The sequence below is a fragment of the Anomalospiza imberbis genome, chromosome 11, assembly GCF_031753505.1.
Source record: "Anomalospiza imberbis isolate Cuckoo-Finch-1a 21T00152 chromosome 11, ASM3175350v1, whole genome shotgun sequence".
NCBI classification, from domain to species: Eukaryota; Metazoa; Chordata; class Aves; order Passeriformes; family Viduidae; genus Anomalospiza; species Anomalospiza imberbis.
This window is the reverse complement of record NC_089691.1, coordinates 21,417,198-21,438,841: the sequence shown is the minus strand read 5'-3', so window position 1 is coordinate 21,438,841 and position 21,644 is coordinate 21,417,198. Positions and strand designations below refer to the sequence as shown.

The 21,644-nt window shown below is 45.1% G+C and overlaps 1 long non-coding RNA gene across 3 annotated transcripts in view; it reads left to right on the top strand.

Moving 5' to 3' along the window:
• Positions 1–21,362, top strand: part of LOC137480888 (uncharacterized) — a 77,588-nt gene extending 56,226 nt beyond the window's left edge. The window contains exons 3-5 of one of the 3 annotated variants that reach the window (XR_011003161.1): positions 2,328–2,550; positions 7,190–7,322; positions 20,413–21,362. This is a non-coding gene — a long non-coding RNA (uncharacterized lncRNA). Of the gene's footprint in view, positions 1–2,327; positions 2,551–7,189; positions 7,323–14,276; positions 14,713–20,412 lie in introns of those variants that run through there. The other 2 variants (XR_011003160.1, XR_011003162.1) reach the window with 2 other exon arrangements.
• Positions 21,363–21,644: the final 282 nt, after the last annotated feature.

The window sequence follows — 21,644 nt, the reverse complement described above, 5'->3', positions numbered from 1 at the left end:
TGGTGTTAAGCAGTTATGTGCTAGAAGTGCTTCATTTTATTTTATTTCCCTTCAGGAAAAAAAATGTTTTCAGGGGAGTAAGTCTGTTTAGGAGTGAAATCTTCCTGGACAGAAGCCAGCTGGAATCTTTCCATTTGGTTAACTCGGAGGGGTGGAAGCAGCAAGGCTCCGTTAGGTGCTGCTGCTGTCACTGTCTTACCGGGGAAAGGATCAGCACGCTGAAATTCCAGCTGAACTGCCAGCATCCCCTCCCAGCAGATCACTGCTGTGTGGAGGAAGCTGGAAATGGCTCTGCTGGAGATGGATTTTGCAGTTGGAGCCTGACTGAGGTAAAGAGGGAGATGCCCGGGGGGGTTGGTGCTGCCGTTGGTGCCCCACGTTGGGCGCCAAGCTGACGCCATGTCTCCCCAAAGTGCACTTTGGTCAGCCCGGCCAGCGATGGCACGGCTGGCGGTGGGGGACACTCTCCTGTGTTCCAGAGGAATTTGGAGAGTGGCTCAGGGCCGAGCGCTCACACTGTCAGCCTGGTTGGAGGAGAGGCTGGAGACGACCGTGGAAGGAACACAGGCTGACTGTCTTCTGGGGCAAAGTCCACGGTTTATTGAGAGCGCCTAAGAACTCAGAGCCTTAGGGGAGCAACCAGACGAGAGCCCCGAGGGGCAAGGTGCAACAGTTTATAAACTGGGGAGGAGATAAGGGAAGGGATCACCCCATGACCAGTGAGGGAATTTAGGGGAGTGGAAGCTGGGGAGACAGACGGATACAATCCCCAATGGGGAAGGCAGGGAAGAGGGATCCCTGGCCCTCGCCCAATCACTTGACGCCCTTAGTGGAAGGTTCCAGATAGGTGGGATGGGGAGTTGAGTGATGGACAAGGCACCAGGGAGGGGACAGGGGAATGATTCAGCAGTTTTCTGCTGATTGACTCCAGAGGAGGAGGAGGGGATTAACATATAAAGAGAGGGGTAGTTGAGGGTAAGACCATCGGGGAAAGTGGGGATACAGTGTCAAACCATTACTGAAACAACCCGAGATATGAAAACACAGTACAACAGGTTGGGTGGTGGGTGAAGGTTACAGAACCCCCCAGGCTGCAGTGGCTCTGTGAGCCCTTGGCAGGGGTTTACAGGAAATCCTGCTTTGTGGGACCTGGTGAATTATCACTGAGAGATGATTAAATCAGTCACAGGAGAGGTGTGTGTGGGACAGGGCCTGGGAGCCACCAGAGAGCACAAGGACAGCGTTAGACCAAGTTCATGATAATTCCAGTTTCCATTCCAAGGGCTCTCCTAGAAAAAAGCTTTATATTCAACAAACTGGGCATTGAATCCAGTTCCTAAAACAAACCCAATTCTTACTTTATTAACTGGGGTGTGGTTTAAAGCAATGTTTCCCCTTTTCTAACATATAAGGCAAGTTGGAAAAAGCCTTTTCTTTGCACCTAAAATTTTAAATTGTGCCCAGACCTGGTGTGATGAATGGACCTGGAGGTTAAGCTGAGTGAATAAATCACAGAGCTGATGTTTGAGGAATTGCAGGAAGGCATAATGAGTGAAGAGGTGATGAGTTTCATAAATGTCACCTTGTTTTTAGCAGCACAGGTGAGGGTGGTTTGGTTTTCCAAAGATTGATTGCACTGTCTGGGCAGTGCAGTGTCACATGTGCTGAGCCCTGAGTTTGGGAATTTTAATCCAACTGCCCCACATGAACCAGTTTTCAATGCTGCCTTCCCTCTGCTGCACCAGCCAGTTAAAAAAAAAAAAAAAAGTTAATTTTCTTTAATTGCCTTCAATAAAAGAAAACATTCAATAGGAGAAAGAAAAGTGGAGGAGATACATGGAAATTCTTGAATTTCCTTGTTCTGTTTGTCAAAACCCCAGCCCTGGCCTCAGCCTGACCCCTCTGAAGAGGCCAGAGGAGCTGGAGGTCTGGGCCTGCCTGGGAGAGAGCACAGTGCATAAATAATATCTCTTTTCCTTGCCCTGAATATCTCTTTTCCAGCTCTGCAGAGGAGAGACCCACTTGAAATATCCCAAGTCATTACATTAATTAGCTAATGCCTAAAAAGGGCTCTGAAGAGGAAAAGCATTAAATAAATAGGCAGCAGTGTTAATGTTATTTTTAATAAATAGAAGAGTACATGCCATAATGAAGGCTTGTGTGAGAGCACATTTCTTTGTGTAATATCCCATGGCCCTTAACTACAGAAGAATTAAATAATAACTCATTATTTCAAGCTTAGACTTTAGGCATTGTATAGAGGTCAGGCTTTTCTTTTCCTGAAAAATAGGTTAAAAATTCAAGCATTTTTCTATTTTGCACTTCAGGAAGATGAAGGACGGCAGCATGACAATGGTCTGCACCTCACACCCACTGCTCAGATACGTAATGGTGCTGGGAAGCTTTTCTGAAAACCACTCTGGTCCTGTATTGAAATTCTGTCCAGCTCCCTTGGAATGAGATACAAAGGTGGATAAAGAAATCTGGATCACACAGATAAGCTCCTGAAGGGAAGACCAGGCACAATAGAGTGAAAAGCAGGAATGTTATGTAAGTGCAATACTTTAATTGAAAAGTAAAATGTCCTCACCTTTTTTGGGAGCTGCTTCCCTCCTGGATTGTGAGGGAATGGGAAAACTAAGGGCTTCCATCATCCCCCTGCAGGGATTAGCTTGCCTCCTTGCAGTCAACAGGATTCCTTGACTTATTTAACTTAAACTTTGGATTTCACTCTCAGCTCTGGGATCTGAGGGGCTTCTGTTCCTTCCCTGCCCATCCCTGACTCCCTCTGTGCCCTCCTTCACTGCTCAGTGTTTGGGAGAGGAACTGCAGCTCAGCCTTTCAGAGAGCTCCTTGAATTTAGGATCTACCAAAAACCTGTTTGCTGGGAGGGTGTCAGAACCCAGGACATCCCTCTGGCTGCCCTGGCTGGCTCCAGACCCTGGCAGGGGGCTCGGAGACCTTGGCACCAAGTCAAAAACACCTGTGGCTTCCATTTTAGCCCGTGGAAAAAGCTGCCAACTCTGTGTGAGGAATTACAAGCCACAAGGGTTTGAGTGGTGTGATAACTGGATTAACACAGGGTGGAAAAGTAGAATTTTGGGGGTTTTTAAAATGGGCTTCAAGGGGACAAGATGAAGGGATTTGGGCGTGTCCTGACCTTCTTCTCCTTCTCCTTCTCCTTGCCCTCCATGTCTTGCTGTGATGGTGACACTTTTCTGTTGGTTTAAGGTACAGACACACTGCCCAACATCAATGACAGACATTGGCACGTTATTGTAAACATGGCACATGGAGTTTTGGGTATAAAATGTGAACACCGCCCTGAGGGCAGACAGAATGCCATGGCCGACCTGCTGGACAGAGCTCAGCAGGGCAGAGAGAGAATGTTCTAGATAAGGGAAAATAAACATCCTTGAGAAGCCGACCCTGCGCATCCAGACTCCTTCTTTGGCTGCACGGGCTGGGAAACGAGGACTTTTAGAATCTTGGGGTAATTCCAGCATAGCAGACCCCAAGAGAAGGGTAGAGGAGACTCCTTGGGGAGACTCCAGTGGGGTTGGGACCCTGCATCATCCCTGTCCTGACAGGCAGCACCCACTCAGCTCCAGCATTATCCAGTACCCTTCTCTGAGACAAACAGAGCAGCAGCTCCATGGTCCATCTGCCATCACTCAAATGACCTTTTGTGGCCTTCCCAGAGAGCCAAAGCTCAGCTGCAGGTCACCTTTCCAAAGCCAGGCCCCTCAGGAATTGGTGTGTCTGAACCTGCATCTGACCTGAGGGAAGCAATCAGTAGCTGCAACTGCTCCCCACAGCCCCAAAGACCACAGTTATTTCAAATAATGCTGGATTATACCCCATAAATTCAGTAAGGTGACCCAGGAGTGTTCATTAAAATTTATTTTAGCCACACTTATTGTCACTTAAGAGCCTGAACAAGGAGTGATGGTTCTTGGAGCAGTAACTGTAAATTCTGGTTACTGCAAACACAAATGCCTCATTACATCCAGTCAAGGTCTATTTCCCCTTTACAGCCATAACTGCAGGAAAGCATTGTTTTTAATTTATGGAGAAGGATGCACAGGAATCTTGGCTTCCCTATTTACATAAACACGAGAGCCAATTAATCTCCTGTAAAGGATCCAGAGTGGAGGGTAAAATGTACAGAATTCCGGAATGCCCAGGGGCACCTCCCTGTGGGATAGCCCATCCCAGGGTGCTTTAATGAAAATCTGTTCCAGAGATAAGTACAAACAGCAGGAAAATGGACCATTCCTTATTTTAAGTGGAATTTTATGCTCTATGATCCTTTCAGTGAAAGCTCATGTGAGGATTTTCATTTTCATTTGGATTGGGGTGAAAGTCGTGTCAGAGAAAGAGGAATAGCCCAGGTAGCAAAACCTGCTGCATTTTTATTGCAGGATTATTTGTCTCACCTCCCCCCCCGTGAAATGTTCTGTGATTTACCACAAAATCTTTTAGAGCAATGCTGCAGCATCCATGAGGGAGCTCTGGATGGAAAATGGAGCTCCAGTGTCAGGATTAGCCCTGCTGGATAAGCATCTTTTGGGTTTCACAGTTTATTGTGCTCCTGATGGATTACCCACCTATACTCTGCTGAGCAGCCTCCTGACCTGCAGGTTTTTATGTCTTATGGACAAAGGAGAGGGAGGTGCAGCCTGGATGGGCAGAGGGCAAGTGCAGATAACCAGGGAACAGCCCTTTTTTTGTTCCATTCCTGCCAAAAACCCTAATTGTGCTCCACAGATAATGAATTGTACCAAGTGAGCAACCACACAGGTCAGCAGAGAAAAGGAGCCAATTAAAGAATATTTAGAGGCTGTAAATATTTGGAGAGCAGTGGCTGTTGTGTAAATCTTTGCAGATACAGCAACTTTGGCCAAAAACCCTCTTTCTCAAGCTGTTGCCTGAGCAGGAAGGAAATGCTGGTGGTTTTCAGAGCTCAAAGCAGGACTTGTGTGCTCCTGAGCAGGGAGAAGATATTTGCGTGTTCATTGATTGAATTTCACCTGAAGGTCCTTGAGCAATAACAGGAACAAACTCCAGGATGTTACAGCAAAACTTCATTTTTGCGCATGCTGACTCTGTTTCCAGAAGGAACTAATTCTTGCAATAATTCCATTTTTTCCTGCTGTCCCCTAAAGGTTTGTATTTTTCAGCTCAGACCTTTAGCTTGATCCCATCCACATCTCAGCCTATTTTATTGTTGCTGCAAGTGATAAATTTTGGATATTGCTCACATGAAATATCTGATGCTATTTTTTGATTCCTTGGACATGGCACAGCTGTTCTTTGCCCTCTCTAGGACTTTCAAGATCAGGAACTGAATGTATCTTTCAGGGCACAGCTATTTTTTAATAGGAATTTTCCCCATAAAAGGAGTTGGCACTAAAAACTGTGGAGTTGTTGTTGCATCTTTGGAGAATCAGAGGGGGGAAAAAAAAAGACTTTTGGATTTTTGTGGCCCAAATTTGAATGTGTGATTTTGCAACTTGATGCTGTGCTTGCCTGGAGCAATGGAATCAATGGAAAGCAGCCTTTGGAAATCAAAATGGAAGGAGAAATTAATATTTTTTTTATCTCAAGAGTTCTCCAAATTGTTGTTGTTTTAGAGCCCGATTATTTTTTTAGAGTTTTACAGATTGCTGGTTTTATTCTGTACAGTGAACTTGTTATTTAGGGGCCACTGAAGTGACAAATTCTTGTTATTTCTTTTGGCAAATGAAAAGTTTAAAAAGGCTCTGTTTCCAAAGGATTGGTGTTGTAAAAAGGCTTTTCCAGCTTGTCCAACTCTTTCTGGTGTCATTCCCAAAAATCTTCATCCCTGCCCTGACCCCATTCCAGCTCAGTCACTGGCAGCTTCTCCGTGCACACTGAGCTGGGTTTTTTTTTTTTAATTTTTCATTTGATTTATGAAAAAAAAGAAACCCAGTGCAACTGAGTTTAAAAAAATGTTAATTTTCTTTAATTGTTATCAATAAAAGGAAACAATTAATAGCAGAAAAAAGTGGAGAAAATACAGGGAATTGCTTGAATTTCCTTGTTCTACTTGCCAGTTCCAGGAGTGTTTTTTGCAGTCATTCCAGGTACAAAAGTAACCTGCAAATGTCACTTTGTCCAGAAAATAGTGCCCTGGAAATGAGATGTACCCTGACAGGAACACATTCAGTGCAGCAGCATTTACATTTCTGAGGGAAGATTCACAAAATCATCTTAAAACACAAAAAAAAAAAATCAAAATTTTGGTACTTCTCGAGCTGCTCTCTTTGCATCCTGTATTGAGTGAATGCAAATGATAATTCTGCTTTTTTTAATCACTGCAAATAATTCCAATAAACGCAGATGAAGATCATTGCCCTGCTGTGGTGGGGCTGGATGCATGACACGCCAGAGCTTTCAGCCTCCTATTGATTGATTCTTTGCAGTGGACCTTAAAAATCCATTAAGGAAGAAGTTGGATGATGTGAATTAATTCTAAATCCTTTGTTGGGAGGAGCAGCTGAAAAAGAAAAGCCCTTTCTAAACCATTAATCATAACTCCAAACAGACTGCTAACTTTAAAATCAACTTTACAGTAAATTGGAGGACAAATCCAAGGAAGGTTTAAACTCCCTGTCCCAATGTGCTCTGAGGGTTTTCTCAAGTGTTTTACTGGGTCTCTTTTCAATATTTTTCAATTTGCATTGTTCTGATAAGAATATGGTGATGAGCAGCCACCTGTGCCAATAATGGAGCAGCTGATTGCTGTTTCATAGATAAGATATGACACCACTTTGGAGGCAGCTGAAGAATAAAATAAATAAAGCTTGTCGTCTCCTCCCAGGTAACACCATTAATCAGGCAAAACTTTGTTTAGAACAGAAAAAAAACCCCTCTTTTTGAACTCCTCAGCCATTATTAATTATTAAAATTGATTTTTATTGAGCAGGTTGTACACCTTCTGCTCCCATCATCTCAATCTTAGCAAGTTAATGATTGGACTTGATGATCTTCAAGGCCTTTTACACTCTAAACTTTTTATGAGCTGGGGATCACTGTGGAATATTTCCCCTAAAATTCTAAGTTCTTTCCCAGTGAGGAAAACCAGGAATTTTCAAAACTTGAAGGTGAACTTGAAAAAAAAAACAAAGAAAACCACTGCAAATATTTTCCTTGTTTCCCCCAGGTCCCACAGCCAGCAGTGAAGTGCCACCATCATTGCAATGAGCCTGGTGAGCTGTGAAATAAAGATTAATCCTTCCCCACGCCAAGAACCGCCCGTGCCTGAGACACCCTGGAACTCCGCACTGCATTTCCAGGTGGGTACTAAATTCATTAGTGCTTGTGGCAGCTGGAGAATAAATCTCCATGTTGATTTTGCACATGACAGGATGTGTGGAGCTGTGGCACAGCAGAAATTCAGCGTTCGGCTCGTCCTGGGACACCTCGGTCCCCACAAAATCTCTGGATTTTTCTGGATCTCACAGGGAGTGTCCCATGGCAGAAATTCTTGTCCTGCTCAGCCTGAGTGAGGGGTTGTAAAAGGTGGGGTGGAGCCGCAATCGATAGCAGGAATTGTGAGATCAGCACAGACTCTGAATGCAGATCCTTGTGACCAACAGAGCCCGGAAATTTTTTATGTACAATGGTAGGAGCCTGCAGTTTTAATCCCCTAACAGTATTCCACACTGATCATTAATTAGAATTATATATATATATAAATTTGGAATGTCATTATGCGAACTGCCTCAAAATCTGAATTTTCTAATTTTTAATTTTTTTAAAAAATTTTACATTCTTGCTTTGAAAAATATGCCACAAGCTTGGAAGGGCAGCATATAGCACCAATTATAACACAACATCCATAGCAGGAAAAAGGATAGGACTATTAAGGCAGACTATTATTCCTTTAGAGATTTGCTTTCCATAATTTGCATAGAACTGTCTTTGATTAAAAATTGCCTGTCACAGAAGTAGCTCGGTGATTTTTTTGGTAGCAGTCATCATTTCTCCTAATGAGAATATTTTTTATTCAAAGGTATGTTTTTATTCATTCGAAATGTTCTCTTTATTTTATTTATTGCTTGTAACTGAGCGTTTTCAATTAGAAAACTGTAGATCCTGCTGTGCTTTAACTGTTGGTAATTGAGCTGCTCTGCTGCATTTCTGTGCTGCAAGTCTGCTTGGGCAAGGAAGATGTGTGGGTTCTTCTGTCTGGAATAATTTTGTGCAGTTTTGCTCTGGAGAAGCTGAATTTCAGTCTGAGAGTCCTTGCAGTCAAAGGACAGCATTGCTGTGCAATGGGCAGAGCTGGGAATGGATATTTTTTTCCCGTGTTTGGGTGAGCTTTAACCTCTTCCTATCAACTGTAGTCATTAGCATTCAGTTATAACAACAATGAAATGAATAAATGTAGGGATGCTCTGCGAGGAGTCAACCAGAACTAACAGAACTCTGAAATTCAGGGGGTGTGGCCCTCCTGGTTCACAGAACTCTGCTTGGGCTTTTTAATCCTCTTAGTAAAGAAATGGGAAATTAGGTAGCCACAGCAAAGTTCACCTGTTACAGTCATTTTTGGCCCCACCAGCTGCCTGCCTGGGTGCCACCTTTCCTTCTTTGTGTATTGTCTTTGAATAAATGGCTGGTTTATCTTCTCATTTGCACTGGGAGTGGGAGCTGTGGATCACAGAATCCCAGACTGGTTTGGGTTGAGAGGGACCTAAAAGCCTTCCCTTCCCTTCCCTTCCCTTCCCTTCCCTTCCCTTCCCTTCCCTTCCCTTCCCTTCCCTTCCCTTCCCTTCCCTTCCCTTCCCTTCCCTTCCCTTCCCTTCCCTTCCCTTCCCTTCCCTTCCCTTCCCTTCCCTTCCCTTCCCTTCCCTTCCCTTCCCTTCCCTTCCCTTCCCTTCCCTTCCCTTCCCTTCCCTTCCCTTCCCTTCCCTTCCCTTCCCTTCCCTTCCCTTCCCTGTCCCCAGTGTAACAGGTTGTGAGCACCAACAGGTCTATGTTTTGGTAGTTTATTTTTACTCTGATGAATTTTTAATGCAAATGCAGAATTTAAAGCAGCAGCCACTAGATTTGCTCTCCAAGTTCCATGAATTCTCTGATGGGTTTCTTAGCACAGCCACCACTGATTTGTTGAGTTCTTTTTGCAGGGTCTGTTTTTGTGGTTGGTAATGGCTATTGACTACTTCCTACACTTTTTTCTTTATTATCTCCCAGTCATAAAATGTAAACAGACAGTTGCTTATGGCTCGACCTCTACAAGCTCATCCCAGGGCTCTGCCCAGTGTCCCAGAAATCTGTCCCTGGTAAAGCTCTGGAGTTGCTATTTAAAAGGAGTTTTTCATAGCCTTGCAGCGCAATCTGCATTTCCCAGTGCTGAGTGCATTTCAGACATGCTGTGTGTCAGGCACATTGCCTTGGTTTGGGAGCTCGGGGAGCTGCCCCCTGCAGCCTCACAGAGCTCTGTGGTCCCCATTCCCAACAGATCTCAGCAGATCAGGCTCCTCCCTGGGCTCCTGCTGGATGCAGCTGCAGGGGCTGCTCACAGGTGGGAATGCATTTCTCCCATCAGCTTTGATGCCTTCTCACCCCCTTGGGGTTCACTGAAGGGGTGGAAGTGGCCAGAGCAGCGGCTGCCCCAGCAGGTGCCCACAGCTGGGCCACTCACAGCTGGCCAGATGTGCATGAGAAGGAGAGGTGGCACCACACAGGGTGAGCTTCACCCACCAGTATAGTAAAAATGCGGTGAACCCTGGATCCAGGGAAGAAATGCTGATGTCTGGCTCCAGATCAGAAGGCTGAAGGATAGCTTTATTAAAACTATACTATATTATAATAATATACTATTTAAAGAGATACTGTACTATTTTATATGCTTACTTCTTACTTCCCTATCTAACTCAAACTGGTGACTCTGCTGAGAGCCCGAGCCACAGCTGGATCCCACTGGTCACTGACCCCAAACAACCTTCACCAGGATCCAACCCAGCCATCACTGCCGGTGAACAATCTCCACACCACATTCCACATGGGGAAAACAGAGGAGCAGAGATAAAGATTGTTTTCTCTTCTTCTCTCTGTGCTTCTCCTGAGAGACAGAATTGTGTCTCTCTGTCCAGAGAACGTGGATGTCACACACCAGCTCAGTGCCAGCAACAGCACCCACAGGGAACACCTGGGGAGAGTCTCCCCTGACTCCTAAACTCACTGAGCACCTCTCTCAGGGAGTTCAGAGCTCTGGCATTTTTTTTTTTTTTTTACCACTTTTTTAAAGATTAAAATGAAAGTTTTAAAACAGGATTCTCGTGCTTGATGCTTAAGCCCCACTTTTTTGGTGAAATTGTTCCCACTAAAATCTAAAATTTGTTATAAAAGAGAAAACCAGAACAAGTGGAATTGAGCAAAGCAGCCTGATTATTGATATTCTGAGATGTGTCACTTTGAAGCCTTTTCAAGCACATTTTTAGTCCTGCTCCAGGTGCAGTCATTCCAGTGTTTCTTAAATGTCCAGAAATACAAAACAAGAGCACAGAGAGGAAAATAAACCCATTGCAGGCTTTAACCTCTGAGTTCTGAGAAATACGGGAAATACAAAGGAAAATTTTTAGAATTGTATTGGTAAAGTATAAATAATCACAAGATACAGAGAGATCCGAAATAAATAACTTGCATGATTTTCTGTCAAGTTTTGAAGGTTATTGTGACAAATTGGAAGTGTTCTTTGGACACTTGCATTGATCAGTAGGAGATTTTGGAATGCAGATGGCACTAGGAATAGAGGATGTTATTTCATCTTGCTGCTCTGACAGCTGAAGGAAAATGGTGAAGGCAGAAAAAACCCAGGATGAATTTTTGCAGGGCCAAATTTCCACTTAGTGGAGTTTGGATCGTTGCTTGGATGGTTTCACTTTCTCACATGCTGAGAGGGAAGAGAGGTTCATCATTCCTCCTATTTTCCACGAATCATTAAACAATTAAGAGATGAAATTAGCAGTGGGAAATGATGGGAAACTGGGGACACCAGTGCAGGAAAATCACTGGGTTTTAGGCTGCACATGGAATGTTGGTGCTGCATGTGCTGGGCTGCATTTTTACAGTCTTGGATCTCTCTCTCCAAACTGGACACATAAAATCATTGAATCAGTAGGGCTGGAAAAGTGCTGCAAGACCATCAGTTCCAACCTTTGACCACCATGCACCCGAGCCATATCACCAAGTGCCACCTCTGCTTGGGTTTTTGAGCACTTCCAGGGATGGTGACTCCTCCACTTCTCTGGGGAGCCTATCCCAATGCTTAACCACTCTTGCAGTGAATAATTTTTCCTGATATCCAACCTGAACCTTCCCTGGCACAGCTCGAGGCCCTGTCCTTTGTCATCAGTTGCATGAACCAGGAAGCCCCATATTTCTGTCGTGGTTAGGGGCAAATGTGCCCCCTGCCCACGCCCATTGTGTTTAGAGCAAGACTCTTCCGCTGTTTGGCATCCTAAGCATTTCTGAATCTAAATTCTGGGATTTTTCCTGTGCTCCCACACCCTCTCAGCCTTTGGTTTTTCCATTTTGTTCCATATGTAAAAGAGGAGCCAACTGGTTTCCTTGCCCACATTCTGCTGGAGGCTCAGTGCTGGCCCTCTGAGCGGAGCTTTCTTCTCCCTGGGTACAAAGCTTTGCTGGGAATTAGTTAAACCTCTGAGTCAGAGGAGTAATGAGTAGTTCTCAACAGCATTAAAAGGCAGAGAGTACCCAGGGCAGCCGGCATCAAGGAACACGCTCTGCTCTAAAGAGCTGGATTTGCCTTTTCCCGAGATCTTCCGTCACTTCAGACGCCTCAAAATGGAAGGGATTTCACTCAGAAGTGCTCACACTTTATCCATCTGTAATTGCCTCCTGCTCCAGAGCAGTGCTTCAGCTGCCAGCTGGTTTAACCCAACCACTCCTCACACGCCGTCGTCTTCAGAACGCAGTGGAGCGTCGGCCGCCATCCGCCTTGGAATCCTCTCCTGCCATCCAGGGGATGCCAGCTGGGATTATTGGGCTCCCTTCCTTTGGCTAGCCCTGGGCTCGTTCCCAAATCCCTCTGTGATACTCAGAGCTCCGAGGCAGTGCTGGCTGGAAGGGTGACAGCTCTTCACCTGCTCTTAGCAGGAGGCCATTGGAGTAATTTGCACAAAATCCCCCAAATGCCAGCGTGGAATTTATGCCACTCTTTGTCAGCTGGGAACTAAGGATGGCTTAACTTTTATGTTTAATCCATAATGAGGTATTGATCTCGTGACAGGAGCTGCTCCCTAGGTGCTGCCCCCAAATTTTTTATATCTTGATAGACACCAATCAGGTACAAAATAATTCACGTGTGCTAAAAAAGCAGGATTGTCTCCAGGAAGGAACCCGGCCTCTCTCTGCCTGGAGATTAAGGAAGTGGGGATTTAACTGCAGTAAAATTGACTTGGATTTTTTTTTTTAATGTGGCTTCTAGAGAACTAAGCACAGATGATATTTAAATGATCTTAAAAATAGGATTATATATCTTAAAAAAATTCAAAAGTAGAACAAAATGAGCTGCCTTCCTTCTGAAGGCTCTGTCTGCAAAGGTCCCCAAAGCTGCGCCAGCCCACGGTTGCTGAAGGCTCACAATGAACTCCAGCTATTTATAACTGGGAAATTGAAACTGGACCCTTGCTGGATAAAGCCTGAACTTGAGGATTGGGATATTTTGTGGTTTTTCTTTGGGCTTTGCACAGCCCATCATAGCAGCTCCTGAGGGCTGGATGAGCTGGAGATGATGTGAGGGGCTCACATCTCTTCACTCTGCTGCTGCTGCAGGGTGGTCTGATGTGACCTTGGAGTTGTTTGTGCACCACCAGTGATTCCAGAAGCCATTCCTGCTTCTCTGAGGCTGAATCTCAGGTTTTCCTTGAGCACAGTTTGTACCTGCATTGTTCACTGTGTTTAATAATCCATTAAAAAAAATCGGGACTATGTGAGCAGTTCTTTATTTCTTTCCTTCTAACAAAAAGTCTGCAGCGCTGCTTGGGAAGGTCAAGGCTGTTTGACACTGCCAGGATGATGGTATTCTTGGAACAACCATCTGTTCAGAACACAGCAAAAAATCGGTTTGTGACTGCCCAAAGTCACTTCAGCTCGTGAATAAAATTAAACAGGAAAAAAAAAAAAAAAAAAAAAGTACAGCAGTGTTTTGCCATCAACAACAGAGAAATTTCCATTTGGAAAAATCAGTGTTTCTGTCCACAACTGTCCATTTCTGTCCATGAGGGGATGAGTGATGGTTTGTTCGTGGTGGGATTCAGGAGTTCTTGGCCAAAAGGGGGACATGGATATGAAGCCCTTGGGACTGCCACTGTGTGACCAGAAGGAATTGGCCAGCAGCTGAGCTGGAATGAACTGCACAGGGGCCCTGGGAGGGCAGGCAGGACACACCCTGCTGGGCACACCGAGCCCCAGAGCTGGGAATGAGCTGGAAATCACCTGTGTGATGCACCCCCAGCCCAGCCAGGAGCTCGTTGGTTTGCTCTTTTCCCTTTCTCTCTGCTTCTTTTGTACATTTTATGAAATTGTGTAAACTTTGGCAGACTGAGAGTCTTTTTTCCATGTCTTTGTTCCTTTTCTTTTTTTCTCCCGGCAGTTTCAGTATTTCCTCATCTCTGCCTTATTCTTTTTAATGATTTTTTACCAGCTGCCGCATTTTCATCTCTCACCCTGTTCTTTGTCCCTTAAGGCAGGATCCAAAAATATGATCCAGTGACTTCTGTGGGTTTTGTGTTTTGCTGGTTGGCCCCAGAATGTGCTACATTTTGATCACTGTGTTTTCCAAAGCAAACTGGACATTGTAGCCAGGCAGGAATTGGTCTCTGCTCCCAGGTAATGAGTGACAGGACAAGAGAAAACGGCCTCAAGTTGCACCAGGGGAAGTTTGGATTGGATATCAGGGAAAATTCCTTCCCTGAAAGGGTGGTCAGCCAATGGAACAGGATGCTCAGGGAGGTGGTGGCATCTCCATCCCTGGAGGTGTTCAAAAAATGTGTAGATGTGTTTTTTTGGGGCATGATTTAATGGTGGGCAAGGCAGTGTTGGACAGTGGTTGGACTCCATGACCTTGGAGGGCTTTTCCAGCCTTAATCATTCCATGATTCCGCTCACACACCAGCTTTTCTCTGGTTTTTCCTTTGATAATTTGAGATGTTCTTGCTGATTAGGTTAGAGAAAATACTTTTCCCTTGAAGCTGGTGTTGATGAATGCCTGTGTTTTCCAGGTGTGCTGTGACTCACCTGGTGCTGCTGTGGGATATTCATTGGGATATTCAGCACTGCTTTTTGGACTAACTTCCTGATACAGTGAGTAGAAAATCCCAGCTAAAATATGGAAGGCTCTGTATAATGCTGTGGCTTAGAAAGTCCTAGAAGTGTCTAGGCCAGGCTGGATGGAGCTTGGAGCAACCTGGGATAGGGGAAGGTGTCCCAGCCCATGGCAGGGTGTGGAATGTGAAAATCATAAGCTCTGGTGAGATATTGCACATGGCAGGCTGCTGAAAATTATTAACATTACAAAAAAGCTTTCTGGTGTGGGAAGTTTCATTAAGAGTTACATCTCTGAGTTCTGTCCCAGTTTAATAAGAGACATCTCCAGCTTCTTAAAATTTAATTTGATAGTTTATGAAGAAAGTAATTAAAGCATATTGTGGCATCAGTCACTTTTTATTTCATAGAAAATCTGTGTGAAAAAAGAACCATTCATAGAGCAGACAGAGTTTATATTGGCCTGGAATTTCATTAGTCCTTATTGACAGAACATCCACTAATCCAAAGTAAATGGGAAGGAAATAATGGAAAAAATAATGAAGGGTAATCTTGACCTTGAGGCTATAGAAAATGGAAGTTGGTGGAAAATTTGGAGATGTTGCAGCTCTGTGGGGAAAGAAGATGTTTCCAGTTCCTATTAATGAACTGGTGCTCCCACCTCTGGGAGATAAAGAGATAAACCAAGGGTTTGGGGTTCTTCAGTCACACCAAACAGTGCATCTGGCAGTCAGAGAATCCTGGGGTCATTACAGTTGGAAAAGACCTTTAAGGCCAACAAGTCAAGGTGTCCATCCATCTCACAGTGTCACCTGAGGGCAGGTGAGCAAAACAGAACCTGTGGGATGTTCTTCAGTCATCAGAGCCCTGATTCCTGGGTCAGGACAAGCTGCTTATCCCCTCTTGGCAGACCCTGTTACATTTTTTCACAGGCTTTCCCTGCACAGTTCTGCTTTGGGAATCCACAATTAAAACACCTTTTTTTTTTTTTTTGACATAACACTTTTGTGGCTCTCCGCAGATCTCTGGCCAGATGATGTTCACAAGTGCCTCATCTGCAGGCTGCACCAATGGGTTTCAGAGAGTGTCTTGAAGATTGGATTTGCCTCTGGAATGGTTTTAATCAAACTATTTTTTCCTGTCACTTTTTGGACACTTTACAGATTTCAGTGACTGCCTTGAATCAGGTCCATAAGAACGTCTGACAAGCCAAAAATAGATTAATCCAAGCCTCTGCTACAATTACCACTTGGATCCCTGTATCACTTACTGCCTAAGTGGTTTACAAGCAATTACAGCCTGAGCCTTCCAGAGGCTCTTGGAAGGAGCCTTCCCATGGAGCTCTCCAGAGGGAAGCAGAGCACGGGGAGGATCCGCCCTGGTGGGACGGACTGGGCAGCACCAGCCCTGGGATGTGCACAAGGGATGGTGCTCCACTGGTGGGATGGACTGGGCAGCACCAGCCCTGGGATGTGCACAAGGGATGGTGCTCCACTGCTCACCCAGCTTTAGGAGACTGGCCCGAGGGAATCTGGGCACTAAAGGAGAATCCAGGTTTCAGTCCTGTCCCGGGGTGGAAGCTGGGTTTAGTTGGGCTGGAGACCTGCTGCTGACAGCCCTGTGTCTGTCCTGACTGCTGGCCTCAAGCCAGGTAGGTGGAAGGACAAAGAGAAGCTCGAGTCGTTGCTCAGGTAAAACCAGCGTCTGATGAGAAAGATTAAGGATGTGTTGGGAAGTTTCTTGCATCAATCACAGTTAATCCCTTCCTTGTGGCTCCCTTACACCCAGCAGATTCGCTGGGAGTGACAGAACCTGGTGGTGTGGCATCCATGGCCTTTCCTGGGGTATTACCCTGTTGCTATTGGACACAAAATGAGTACACAGAAGCTTGGTAAGTTTAAAAGAGAAAAAGAGCCAGTTTTTTTCAAACATCTGGTATTTATAGAATTCTAAAGGTGACTGTGGATTGGAGGATGGAATTACTACTTCTGTAACTACACTGGTCTAAAGATTAATTAATTATTGCTCTCTACTTACAGAGAAACATGTAAACTGTTCTATTTATACATGAAATTGTGTAGGAACTTTGACTCTCAAATATGTAAACATTATCAGAAGGCTAAAGAAGTTTTATGAGAATGTTAAAACTTTCAAAAGAACTATAAAAGAAAACTTAACACTTTTAAAAATCAGGGCAACATTACCCTGAGCAGCTAATAATACGAACATGAAATTAGGAATCACCTGAGGATTGTGTTGAGTAAAGCAGCTGGGAGGCTGCCAGCAGTCACAAAGACATCCCAAGCTCTTTACATCCACATTTTCATAACCATTTTTTTTTTGGATTTCAATGGGTACTTGGTTTAGATACCTGGAAATTATTTTGGTGAGTGATCTGTTAAAGAGGATTCCTTTAGAGCTGGGGGACTGATGGGATGTCAGGTGCACTCTGGCTGTTTTGGCTGGATGCAGGAAGGGCAGTGCTGAGGCCATCCCTCGGGAGCAGAGCAGGATAGGTGGAATTTCGTGTCCCTAAGCCGTGTGGCCAAGCCAGAGCTGGCAGCAGCTCAGTGGAGGAGAATGGCTAGATGACTCTTCACCAGGGCTGTGCCTGGAGAGGCCACAGATGATCTCCCTGTGGTGTTGCTGGTTGGATTCAATCAGAATTTGGGATAGGGAGAGCTGTGTTAGTGAGACTGGGAGAGCTGGAGCAGCAGAATGAGGCCAAGGAGCCTGGGGCAGCACAGGGAGTGGAATGGGAGTGTGTGCCATGAAGTGTGCAGCCCACGGATAATCCTCATTACAGCTGCAGGGCTGGAATCCAGCCTGCCACGTGTGGCTGCTGGGCAAAACCTGGACAATGTTTGTTTAAACACCCTTGAACAACAGGGGCTTTTAAAAAGTGGGATTTTGTTCACTTGACAAGATTAAATTAAACACGGCATTACCATCTCTGCCCCCAGCCCTGAGTGCCAAAAGGCAGGAAGAGGATCAGAAATCTCCAATTCCTTCTGGGGGAGGGGCCAGCAATGATAGATGAGCAAATAGATATTTATATACGTATATATTGCATGCTATTCAGAGCAAATCTTCAGTAGGAAACTCCCAGTTTCAGAACTTCCTTATCACCAGTGATGCTCCAAATGTGCTGTTTCATAGTGGAGCAGGGTTACACCATTATCCTGCCTTTTCTTCCCAGAAAATTGCACTGTGCAGCACTATAAACCTGAATAATGCAAGTCCTGTTGGAAAGACATCTTATTTTTCCTTCTAGGTTGCTTAATTAATTTCTTTCGACTTCTTTTATACTGTTTGATGAATGTTATTTCAAACTACTGTCAAAGGGAATGTGACGAGGGAAAAATGAGCCACCTACACACTGCTTCTAATACAACTGTATCACCCTTTGAAAACCAGGGAATTAATAAAAAATAGGTGTTAGCCCATATGCTTGACAGGGAGCATTTGGAATTGTCAGGCATGTTTCTACCCTAATTATCCTTGTCGGGCCATTTTGTAAACTGAAAAATTCCCCAAGTTAAATAAAAACTCAGAGACCGACCAGGATATTGAAAGCTCCACTTTCAACCAGCAAAACCAGAAATTGTTCTTGTTTGGGTTGTTACCTCCCACCCAGAGACCTCTCACAGCATATTGCCATGAAAAGCAAAATGAGCACATCTGGTGGTGTTATGAATTGGGTTTGTTTGAAGGTTATTGGGCATCTCTGAGGGAAATCCAACAAAACTGGACAATGTGCAATGTTTCAGTGTGGGAGAAAAGCCTCCAGGTGGAATTACAGGCAGAGGTTTTCATGTCCCTTCACTGTGGTGATTAAACTGAAAGGGTAAATACGGGATGTTGCTGCTGCTTTGGGTTCCGTCGGGGTTTGGGGTGTCTTATCAGAGACACTGACACAGCAACAGCATCCTCTGCAGTGCTTGTGGAAGGGAAAAAGGGGATGGTTGTGGGGTTTTGAGACAAGGATGCAGGTCCCTCAGGCAGAGGTGGCACCAGGGTGGCTGGAGGAGGTGGTGATGACTGACCCCAGAGCAGGTCAGGCTGCGGGCAGAGATGAAGGTTGGGTTATTAAAAATGAATTAGGCAGATTCCTGAGCTGGGAGCCCTAAGCCAGGGCTTTCAGGCAGGTCAGCACACACAGGTCCAACTGCTGCCTGCACACAGTTAACAACACACTTGACTTAGGGTAGCTGCTGCTCCCAGCCTGGCTCGAGGGGGCATTCCCCCCCTCACAATTCTGAGGGAATAATTCATGGGCAAAGTTTGTCTTTTTCTCATGTTTATATTTCCCATTTCAAAAATCTGTGCTGAAAAATTTATCAAAATATGCCTTTTTCTTTAGTTCTTTCCTGAGACCATAGGAAAAGCTGCTGCTGCCTAATTGGAGGTTCCCAGAATCATCTTTCTCCTGTGAATACACACAATGTTCATGTTGTGCATATTTGCTGTAGATTGAGTGGGTTCCTTCTTCAAAACTTGCTGTGCTGGGGAATGCTTCTCCCAGGAGAGTTGCCCTCTCAATATTTGTGGAAAACGCACAAAGGACAAGGACACAGTTGAAGTCTCTTAATTTGCAAATGTATCTGAATATTCATGATGCACATTTTCATATTCATCCATTTTTCTCCTCTTGTTAAGGCAGCATGTCGGTTTTAAGGTAGAACACATCTGTCACAGTTTGTTTTGTCATCAGAAATATTAATGCTGGGGAAAAGCAGTGCAAAATTGGTCACAGAATGATTGAATGGGTTGGGTTGGAAGGGACCTTAGAGATCATCTTGTTCCACCCTGAATTGGCCAGAAGAAATCCTGCTGTCTGCCTAATAAACTCCTGATTTGTGGAGGCTGATTCCTGCTCCAGGTGAAGGGCAGAAATAGTGAATATTGTGGTCAAACACAGATTTTGGGAGGGTCACCATAACCCCAGAGCTGCCTCAGGAGCTGGGGCTGAGCTCCCTCCTTTAGTGACTCGCTTCTCATCCCTGCCTGCGCTCAGCAAAATTAAATCACCAAGTGTTTAAAGGAAGGACAGCATGAAAAGCACTTTGGATCCCCTCAGAAAGAAATTAATTTTCCATTTGAACCCAGAGCTGCTGAAGCCATTGCCCATGTTCCCTGCATGGCCCGCGGCATCCAGCGCTCCTCGCCTTTCATCTGCTGCCTGTCGACAGCTCCTCAAATTGTCTGAGGGGGAAATTTCCTCCCACATCTTATTTGAACATGTTTTTTTTTCCCTGAGAAATGTTGCCAACAAAGATTACTTCTCTTCAGGTCTGGCAAACACTATTTCTTACCTTGTGGCTTATTGGGAATACAATTGGAAAAAACATGATAAGGTTTTGCAAACAGCAGGATGAATAAAGGGAGGAGGGAGATGTTTTTTCTGTCCTCCCATTAGCTGCAGACAGGGGCAGTTCCTACTCTGATTATCTCCAGTGTGCAGTTTTTCTCAGTGAACCTGCTGATTTAGCTGGAAAGCATTGAGTGTCACGGGCCGGTGGCTCCACAAGGTCGTGGCAGGTCCCCAGTGTCCCCTGGGCCTGGCACTGTCCCCTGTGGTGTGGCACTGCAGGGAGCCCCACATCTCAGATTTTGCTGTTTTCCATGGTCTTTGTATTCCTTCCCCCTTGAAGGCACAGATGTTCTTCCCCCAGAGGGTCCCCACTTCTCTGAGCATTTATGGACGGGGGGATCAGAGGATTCCCTGGGGATGGTTTGGTGCAGCAGCTCTGGGACCTGCTCTGGCAGGTGCAGGAGGGGCATTTTGCATCCCTGAGATCCTCCCAGATCCTCTCCAGAACAAGAGGTCTCTTTAGGCTTTCAGCCTGTGTTTATTCCCCGTCTCTATTTCAATTACCTAAATGTCTGTATAATTAAAAAATTGATTTCAGCCCAGCAAAGCTCCCGACCACACTCTGAGTTTTGTTTGCTGCACAGCGCATAACTAACAAAGAAACAAACTTCTTTATTGATGTATAAAAGCCCATCTAAGAGATAAGCTGTCAGGAGGAATGTGGCACTGCACCATTTCCTGGGCATTAAAACTTCCATTTATTTTCAAATATTTTGCAGACCAGCCGGCACCTGGTGTATCGACCGTGCCATTAAATCACACAGAACTCGTGTCTGAGAGAGTTTTGGGATTGCTGTGCCACCCAAACCCTGGCTGGCACTGCAAGGCAAAAGAAGAAGCATTCACTACTAATGTTTTTCCTCCAGGACATGGCTCACTTGCCCATGCACTGTTTGTGTGGCACTTGCTCTGGTGAGTGAAGGCCTGGGCTGTTCTGCCTGGCACTGAAACACGTCCTTCGGGCTCCCTGAAATATAGAAGAAGACAGGGATTACAAGTCCTTCCTGAGCAGCCAGAACAGAACCCATTAAGGTACTGCAAGCCATGCAATTCAATGGCCCTGAAAGTATAATTTGATTGTAATTCAGGAGGTTACTAAAAGGAAATCCATACCAGGCTGAAAGATAAGTGAAAGCGAGGAGTGTATTTACTGTGAGTGGTGAAATGTGAGGTGTGCGAGTCCCTTATCTCCTTTGTCTGCACTTTATCACCACTGAAGGCAACTAAAAGGGGAATAATATCTGCTTCACAAGAGAAGATTGGATTAAGTTTTCCCAGCGGTCTTGTGGGAGTTATTTCCATTTTGCTCCTGCCTGGATTAGCCTAACTCCTTCAGGCTGTTTCCACATCTCTACAGGAGAAAGTCCTGGCTCAGGGAGGGGAGGGGAGCATGGTTGGTGTGTTGGTTCTTCATTGAGGAATTTGCCTTTGACCCCTGTACAGGAATTAGGAGACCTACAACCTCCTTCCTGAGTCTTTTACTGCGGAGGTTTCTTTTTCAGATCCCTTTTTGTTATGCAAACTTTTTGTTTGGCAGTGTTAACTCTTGCAGGCATTTGTTATTTGTGAGAAGAAACCTGGGTGTGCTCACTTCTTGCTGAGGTTTCCCTCACTGCTCTTCTCTCCAGCTCTGCAGAGACCTGCCTGACTCACTGCAGGACTTGGAAACAGCCCCCAGGTATTTTATCTCTCTATTTCATCTCCTGGTCCTGCTCTGAACAGCTGGGATCCAGTCTCCATCAGTGCCTCCATCTGCCTGAGTTCCATTGCAGTGGGAATGCTGGGGTCTGGCTGCAGGGTGGTTCTCAGCCACGAGTGTTTGCTTGGGTTTGTTGAGTTATCCAGGCAAAGGCTGACCATGCCCAGGAGATGCTTTTACACTTCACACACATTTACTGTCCAGATATTCCCATTTTTCCTTAGCCTTTTTCACATATAACTTGCTTTACAT